Below are 9,577 nucleotides of genomic sequence, written 5' to 3'. Positions count from 1 at the left end.
ATATTTCTCAGGACATCATATGAGCCCTTTCCATCTGGAATGTCTAAATATAGTTTCTCTAAGAAAAGTGCCTCTAAGCTGCTGAGTTAAAAGCATAGATGCAACTCTCTTAGTTGAACGAACACACACCACAGCAGTTTCACAGATGAGTTTCTTCTTTTTTTTTACAGGCAGTTATATTGCTATTTTGTGTAACAAGGGATTTTCAGGAAATGTCAGTTTGGAGTTTCTTCACAGAAAGTATTGTCAAACTCCTGCAAAAACACATCAGTGTAACTCTGTAAGTTGAATGCACACATTGCCAAGCATTCTCCCAGAGAGCTTCCTTTTAAATTCTAAGGTCAGATACTTCTCATTACAGCATATGCCCACTTTCCATCAGGAATCTCTGAATCTAGCTTCTCTAGGAAAAGTGTTTCTAAGCTGCTGAATCGAAGCATAGATGCAACTCTATTTGTTGAATGAACACAAACCACAGCAGTTTCACAGATATATTTCTTCTGTATGTTATAGGCAGTCTTACTGCTATTTCATCTTACATGGGATTTTGCTGGAAATGTCAGTTCGGAGCTTCTCCACAAAAAGTGTTTTGTCTCTAGCTGCAAACACACATCAGTGTAACTCTGTAAGTTGAATGCAAACATTGAGGACGTTCTCCCAGAGAGCTTCCTTTTAGGTTTTAAGGTCAGATATTTCTCATTACAGCATATGCCCACTTTCTGTCTGGAATGTCCAAATCTAGCTTCTTTAAGAAAAGTCTGGCTAAGCTGCTGAATCAAAGCATAGATGTAACTCTCTTACTTGAACAATCATACACCACACCAGTTTCACAGATTTGTTTCTTCTGTGTTTTACAGACAGCCTTATTGCTATTTCCTCTAACAAAGGATTTTGCTAGAAATGTCGGTTTGGTGCTTCTACACAGAAAGTGTTTTCAAACTGCTGCCAACACGCATCAGTGTAACTCTTTAAGTTCCATTCAAACATTGACTAGCACTCTCCCACATAACTTCATTTTAGTTTTGGAGGTCAGATATTTCTCATTACAGCATAAGCCCACTTTCAATGAGGAATTTCCAAACCTAATTTCTGTAAGAAAAGTGTTTCTAAGCTTCTGAACTGAAGCATCGATGCAACTCTTTTAATTGAATGAACACACACAACAGTAGTTTCACACATATGTTTCTTTTCTCTTTTACAGTCAGTCTTACTGCTGCTTCATCTAACATAGGATTTTGATGGAAATGTCAGCTTGGAGCATCTGCACAAAAAGCGTTTTCAAACTGCTGCAAACACACGTCAGTGTAATATTGTAAGTTGAATTCACACATTGACAAGTTTACTCTCAGATATCTTCCTTTTAGTTTTTAAGGTCAGATATTTCTCATTACAGCATATGCCCAATTTCCGTCTCGAATGTCCAAATCTATCTTCTCTAAAAAAAGTGTTTCTCAGCTGCTGAATCGAAGAATAGACGCAACACTTTTAGTTGAATGAACACATAGCACAGCAGTTTCACAGATAAGTTTCTTTTGTGTTTTATAGGCAGTCTTACTGATGTTTCGACTAGCAAGGGATTTTGCTGGAAATATCAGTTTGGACCTTCTCCACAGAAAGCATTTTCAAACTGCTGCAAACACACATCAATGTAACTCAGTAAGTTGAATGCACACATTGACAAGCATTTTTCCAGATAGCTTCCTTTTAGTTTTTAAGGTCAGATATTTTTCATGATATCATATGCCCACTTTCCATCTGGAATCTTCAAATCTAGCTTCTCTAAGAAAAGTGTCTCTAAGCTGCTGAATCAAAGCATAGATGTAACTCTCTTAGTTGAATGATCACAACCATAGCAGTTTCATAAATACGTTTCTTCTGTGTTCTACACACAGTCTTACTGCTATTTCATCTAACATGGGATTTTGCTGAAAATGTCAGTTTGGAGCTGCTCCACAGAAAACGTTTTCAAACTGTGCAGACACACTTCGGTGTAGTTGAATACATACATTGACAAGCATTCTCCCAGATAGCTTCCTTTTAGCTTATAAGGTCATATATTTCTCATTACAGCATAAGCCCAATTTCCATCTGGAATGTCCAAATCTTGCTTCTCTAAGAAAAGTGCATCTAAGCTGCTGAGTCAAAGTATACATGCAACTCTCTTAGTTGAATGAACACACAACACAGCAGTTTCACAGGTACATTTCCTCTGTATTTTATAGGAAATCTCACTGCTATTTCATCTAATGGGATTTTGCTGTAAATGTCAGTTTGGAACTTCTCCACAGAAACTCTTTTCAAACTGCTGCAAACACACATCAGTGTAACTCAGTAAGTTCAATGCACACATTGAGAAGCCTTTTTCCAGATAGCTTCCTTTTAGTTTTTAAGGTGAGATATTTCTCTTTACATCATATGCCCGCTTTCTGTCTGGAATGTCCAAATATAGCTTCTCTAAGAAAAGTGATTCCAAGTGGCTGAATGGGAGCATAGATGCAACTCTCTTAGTTGACTGTACACACACCAGAGCAGTTTCACCGATAGCTTTCTTCTGTCTTTTACAGGCAGACTTACTGCTATTTCATCAGCATGGGATTTTTCTGGAAATGTCAGTTTGGAGCTTCTCCACAGTAAGTGTTTTCAAACTGTGGCAAACTCACATTTGTGTAACTCTGTAAGTTGAATGCACACATTGACAAACATTCTCCCATATAGTTTCCTTTTAATTTTTAAGTTGAGATATTTCTCATTACAGCATATGCCCACTTTCCATCTGAAACGGCCAAATCTAGCTTCTCTAAGAAAAGTGTTTTTAATCTGCTGAATTGAAGCATAGATGCACCTCTCTTAGCTGAAAGAACACAAACCACAGCAGTTTCACAAATACGTTACTGCTGTGTTTTACAGGCAGTCTTTCTATTATTTCCTCTAACATGAGATTTTGCTTGATATGTCAGTTTGGAGCTTCTCTGCAGAAAGCGTTTTCAAACTGCTGCCAACACACATCAGTGTAACTCTCTACATTGTATGCACACATTGACAAGCAGTCAGCCAGACAACTTCCATTTAGTTTTTAAGGTGAGATATTTCTCATTACACATATGCCCAATTTCCATATGAAATGTTCGTATCTAGCTTCTCTAAGAAAAGTGTTTCTAATCTGCTGAATTGAAGCATAGATGCAACTCTCTTAGCTGAACGAACACACACCACAGCAGTTTCACAGATATGTTTCTTTTGTGGTTTTTCAGGCAGACTTACTGCTATTTTGTCAACACATTACTTTGCTGGAAATGTCAGTTTGGGGCTTCCCCACTGAAAACATTTTCAAACTGCTGGAAACACACATCAGTGTAACTCTCTGCATTGTATGCACACATTGTCAAGCATTCTGCTGGATAGCTTCCTTTTAGTTTTAAAAGTGAGATATTTCTCATTTCAACATATGCCCACCTTCCATCTGAAATGTTCATATCAAACTTCTCTAAGAAAATTGTTTCTAAGCTGCAGAATCGAGGCATAGATGTATCTCTCTTAGTTGAAAGATCACACACCACAGCAGTTTCACAGATATGTTTCTTCTGTGTTTTACAGGCAGTATTTCAACTATTTCGTCTGACATGGAATTTTGCTAGAAATGTCAGTTTGGAGTTCCTCCACAGCAAACATTTGTGAACTGGTGGAAACAGACATCAGTGTAACTCTGTATATTGATTGCACACCTTGACAAGCATTCTAACAGATAACATTATTTTAGTTTTTAAGTTGAGATATTTCTCATTACAGCATATGCCCACTTTCTGTTGGAATGTCCAAATCTAGCTTCTCTAAGAGAAATGTTTCTAAGCTGCTGTATTGAAGCACAGATGTAATTCTCTGATTTGAATGAACACACACCACAGCAGTTTCACAGATAGGATTCTTCTCTGTTTTACAGGCAGTCTTACTGCTATTTTGTCTAAATCAGGAATGTGCTGGAAATGTAAGTTTGGAGCTTCTCCACAGAAACCATTTTGAAACTGCTGTCAACACACATCAGAGCAGCTCTGTAAGCTGAAGGCACACATTGGCAAGCATTCTCCCATATAGCTTCCTTTTAGTTTTTAAGGTTTGATATTTCTCATTACATCATATGCCCACTTTCTGTCTAGAATGTTCAAATCTAATTCCTCTAACAAAAGAATTTCTAAGCTGCTGAATAGAATCATAGATGCAACTCTCTTAGCTGAATGAACACACAAAAGAGCAGTTTCACAGAAAAGTTTATTTTGTGTTTTATTGGCAGTCTTACTGCTATTTTCTATAACACGGGATTTTGCTGGAAATGTCAGTTTGTAGCCTCTCCACAGAAAGTATTTTCAAAATGCTGCAAACACACATTGGTGTGTAACTCTGTGAGTCGAATGCACACATTGACAAGCATTCTACTGTACAACTTCCTTTTAATTTTTAAGGTGAGATATTTCTCATTACAGCACGTGCCCAGTTTCTGTCTGGAATGTCCAAATCTAGCTTCCCTAAGAAAAGTGTTTCCAAACTGCTGAATCGAGCATATATGAAACTCTCTTAGTTGAACAAACACACACCACAGCAGTTTCACAGATACATTTCTTCTGTGTTTTTCAGGCACTAATTGACAAGCATTATCCCAGAAAGCTTCCTTTTAGTTTTTTAGTTAAGATATTTCGCATTACAGCATATGCCAACTTTCTGCCTGGAATGTCCAAATATAGCTTCTCTAAGAGAAGAGTTTCTAAGCTGTTGTATCAAAGCATAGATGTAATTCTCTGATTTATACCAACACACACCACAGCAGTTTCACAGATATGTTTCTACTGTGTTTTACAGGCAGTCTTACTGCTAATTCATCTGACAAGAGATTTTGCTGTAAAGGTCAGTTTGTAGCTTCCACACAGAAAGGCTTTTCAAACTGCTGGAAACACACATCAGTGTAACTCTGTAAGTTGAATACACACACTGAAAAGCATTCTCCCAGATGGCTTCCTTTTAATTTTTAAGGTGAAATGTTTCTCATTACAACATATGCCCATGATCCATCTGAAATGTCTGTATCAAGCTTCTCTAAGAAAAGTGTTTCTAAGCTCCTGAATCAATGCATAGATATACGTCTCTTAGTTGAATGATCACACACCAAAGCAGTTTCACAGATACGTTTCTTCTTTGTATTATAGGCAGTATTTCAGCTATTTCATCTAAAATGAGGTTTTGCTGGAAAGGTCAGTTGGGAGCTTTTCCATAGAAAGGTTTTCAAACTGGTGGAAACAGACATCAGTGTAACTCTGTATGTTGAATGCACACATTGACAGGCATTCTAACACATACCTTCCTTTTAGTTTTTAAGGTGAGATATTTCTCATTACAGCATATGCCCACTTTCTGTTGGAATGTCCAAATCTAGCTTCTCTAACAGAAATGTTTCTAAGCTGTTGTATCAAAGCAAAGATGTAACTCTCTGATTTAAAAGAAGAAACAGTACAACAGTTTCACAGATACGTTTGTTCTGTGTTTTTCAGGCAGTCTTACTGCTATTTCGTCTAACTCGGGAATTTGCTGGAAATGTAAGTTTGGAGCTTCTCCACAGAAAACATTTTCAAACTGCTGCAAACACACATCAGTGTAACCCTGTAACTTGAATGCACACACTGACAAGCATTCTTACAGATAGCTTCCTTTTAATTTTTAAGGTGATATATTTCTCATTAGAGCATATGCCCACTTTCCATCGGCAATGTCCAAATCTTGCTTCACTAAAAAAACTGTTTCCAATCTGCTGAATCGAAACATACATGAAACTTTCTTAATTGAACAAAAATACACTGCAGCGGTTTCAAAGGTATGTTTCTTCCGTGTTTTACAGGCAGTGTTACTGTTATTTCACCCAACATAAGATTTTGCTGGAGATGTCAGTTTTGGGCTTCTCCTCAGAAAGTGTTTTCAAAGTGCTGCAAACACACATCAGTGTAACTCTGGAAGTTGAATGTACACATTGACAAGCATTCTCACACATAGCTTCCTTTTTGTTTTTAAGGTGAGATATTTCTAATTACAGCATATGCCCACTTTCCCCCAGGAATGTCCAAATCTAGATACTATAGGAAAAGAGTTTCTAGGCTGTTGAATCAAAGCATAGACACAACCCTCTTAGTTGAACAAACACACACTGCAGCAGTTTCACAGATATGTTTTCTCTGTTTCTTACAGGCAGTTTTACTGCTATTTCATCTAACACGGGGTTTTGCTGGAAATGTCAGTTTGGAGCTTCTCCACAGAAAGCATTTTCAAACTGCTGCCATCACACATCAGTGTAACTCTGTAAGTTGAATGCACACATTGAAAAGCATTCTCCCACATAGCTTCCTTTTAGTTTATAAGGTGACATATTTCTCTTTACAGCATATGCCCACTTTCCATCTGGAATGTCCAAATCTAACTTCTCTCAGAAAAGTGTTCCTAAGCTGCTGAATTGAAGCATAGATGTAATTCTCTGATTTGAAAGAACACACCTCACAGTATTTTAACAGACACCTTTCTTCCTTGTTTTACAGGTAGTCTTGCTGCTATTTCGTCTAACACGGGATTTTGCTGGAAATGGCAGTTTGGAGCTTATCCACAGAAAGCGTTTTCAAACTGCTGAAAACACACATTAGTGTAACTCTGTAAGTTGTATGCACATATTGACAAGCATTCTCCCAGATAGCTTCCTCTTAGTTTTAAAGGTCAGATATTTCTCACTATAGCATATACCCATTTTCCACCTGGAATTATCCAAATCTAGATTCTCTAAGAAAAGTATTTCTATGCTGCTGAATTGAAGCATAGATACAACTCTCTTAGTTGAATGAACACACACCACAGCAGTTTCCAGATACATTTCTTCTGTGTGTTTTTTTTTTTTTTTTTTTTTTTTTGACGGAGTTTCGCTGTTGTTGCCCAGATTGGAGTGCAATGGCACGATCTCAGCTCACCACAACCTCCGCCTCCTGGGTTCAAGCAATTCTCCTGCCTCAGCCTCCTGAGTAGCTGGGACTACAGGCACGCACCATCATGCCCAGCTAATTTTTGTATTTTTAGTAGAGACGAGATTTCACCTTGTTAACCAGGATGGTCTCGATCTCTTGACCTCATGTTCCACCTGCCTCGGCCTCCCAAAGTGCTGGGATTATAGGCGTGAGCCACCGTGCCCGGCCCTTGTGTGTTTTACAGTCAGTATTTCAGCTATTTCATCTAACATGGGATTTCCCTGGCAATGTAATTTCAGAGCTTCTCGACAGAAAGGGTTTTCTTACTGTTGGAAACACAGATCAGTTTAACTCTATAAGTTGAATGCACACAATGACAAGCATTCTTCCAGATAGCTTCCTTTTAGTTTTTAAGTTGATTTATTTCCCTTTACGGCATATGCCACCTTTCCATCTGGAATGTCAAATCTAGCTTCTCTGACAAAAGTATTTCTAAGATGCTCAATAGAAGCTTAAATGCATCTCTCTTAGTTGAACAATCACACACCACAGTGGTTTCATCTGTTTTTTGCAGGCAGTCTTACTGCTATTTCATCTAACACGGGATTTTGCTGGAATGTCAGTATGGAGCCTCCCCATAGAAAGCATTTTCAAACTGCTGCAAACATGCATCAGTGTAAATCTGTACATTGAATGGATGCATTGAAAAGCATTCTCCCCAATACCTTCCTTTTAATTTTAAGGTGAGATATTTCTCATTACCGCATATGAGCATTTTCCATCTGGAATGTCCAAATCTAGCTTCTCTAAGAAAAGTGTTTCTAAGCTGCTGTATCAAAGCATAGATGTAACTCTCTGAGTTGAATGAACACACAGCACAGAAGTTTCACAGATACATTTCTTCTGTGTTTTACAGGCAGTCTTAGTGCTATTTCATCTAACATGGGATTTTGCTGGAAATGTCACTTTGGAGATTCTCTCCAGATTGCGTTTTGAAACTGCTGCAAACACACATCAGTGTAACTCTGTAAGTTTAACACACACTTTGAGCAGCATTTTCCCATATAGTTTCCTTGTAGTTTTTAAGGTGAGATATTTCTGAATACATCATATTCCCACTTTTTGTCTGGAATGTACAAGTCTAGCTTTTCTAAGAAAAGTGTTTCTAAGCTGCTGAATGAAAGCATAGATGAAACTCTCTTTGTTGAATGAACACACACCGCAGCAGTTTCACAGATATGTTTCTTCTGTGTTTTACTGGCAGTCTTACTGAAATTTCGTCTAACATGTCATGTTGCCCCAGAAATATGAGTTTGGAACTTCTCCACAGAAAGCGTTTTCAAACAGCTGCAAACACACGTCACTGTAACTCCTTTTGTTGAATGCATACATTGACAAGCCTTCTCCCAGATACCTTTTTTTAGTTTTTAATTTTAGATATTTCTCACAGCAGCATATGCCCACTTTCCGTCTCGAAATTCCAAACCAGCTTCTCGAAGAAAAGTGTTTCTAAGCTGCTGAATGGAAGCATAGATGCGACTCTCTTAGTTGAACGAACACACACCACAGCAGATTCACAGATACATTTCTTCTGTGTTTTATAGGCAGTTTTACTGCTATTTCTTCTAACACAAGATTTTGCTGGAAATTTCAGTTTGGAGCTTCTCCACAGTAAGAAGTATCAAACTGCTGCAAACACACATCAGTGTAACTATAAATTGAATGCACAGATTGACAAGCATTCTTCCAGATAGCTTCCTTTTATTTTTTAAGGTTAGATATTTCTCACTACAGAATATTCCCATTATCTGTCTGGAATGTCCAAATTTAGATTCTCTAAGAGAAGTGTTTCTAAGCTACTGAATCGAAGCATACCTGAAACTTTCTTAGTTGAATGAACACACACCGTAGCAGTTTCACCTATATGTTTCTTCTGTGTTTTACATGCAGTCTCACTGTTATTTCGTACAACATGAGATTTTGCTGGAAATATCAGTTTCGGGATTCTCCACAGAAAGCGTTTTCAAACTGCTGCAAACACACATCAGTGTAACCCAGTATCTTGAATGCACACATTGACAAGCATTCTCACAGATAGCTTCCTTTTAATTTTTAAGGTGATATATTTCTCATTAGAGCACATGCCCACTTTCCAATGGAAATATCCAAACCTTGCTTCACTAAGATATCTGTTTCCAATCTGCTGAATTGAAGCATACATAAAAATTTCTTAAACGAAAACACCCTGCAGCAGTTTCACAGATACATTTCTTTTGTGTTTTATAAGCAGTCTTACTCTTATTTCATCCAACATGGGATTTTGCTGGAAATGTCAGTTTGGGGCTTCTCCTCAGAAAGCATTTTCAAAGTTCTGCAAACACACATCATTGTAACTCTGGAAGTTGAATGCACACATTGACAAGCCTTCTCACACATGGCTTCCATTTTGATTTTAAGGTGAGATAGTTCTCATTACAACATATGCCCACTTTCTATCTGGAATGTCCAAATCTAACTTCTAAAAGAAAAGAGTTTCTAGGCTGCTGATTTGAAGCATAGACACAACTCTCTTAGTTGAATGAACACACACCACAGCA

The sequence above is a fragment of the Sapajus apella genome, unplaced genomic scaffold (genome assembly GCF_009761245.1).
Source record: "Sapajus apella isolate SASKATOON/1434 unplaced genomic scaffold, GSC_monkey_1.0 scaffold177, whole genome shotgun sequence".
NCBI classification, from domain to species: domain Eukaryota; kingdom Metazoa; phylum Chordata; class Mammalia; order Primates; family Cebidae; genus Sapajus; species Sapajus apella.
The sequence above is the reverse complement of the archived record's forward strand: the minus strand, read 5'-3'. Positions refer to the sequence as shown.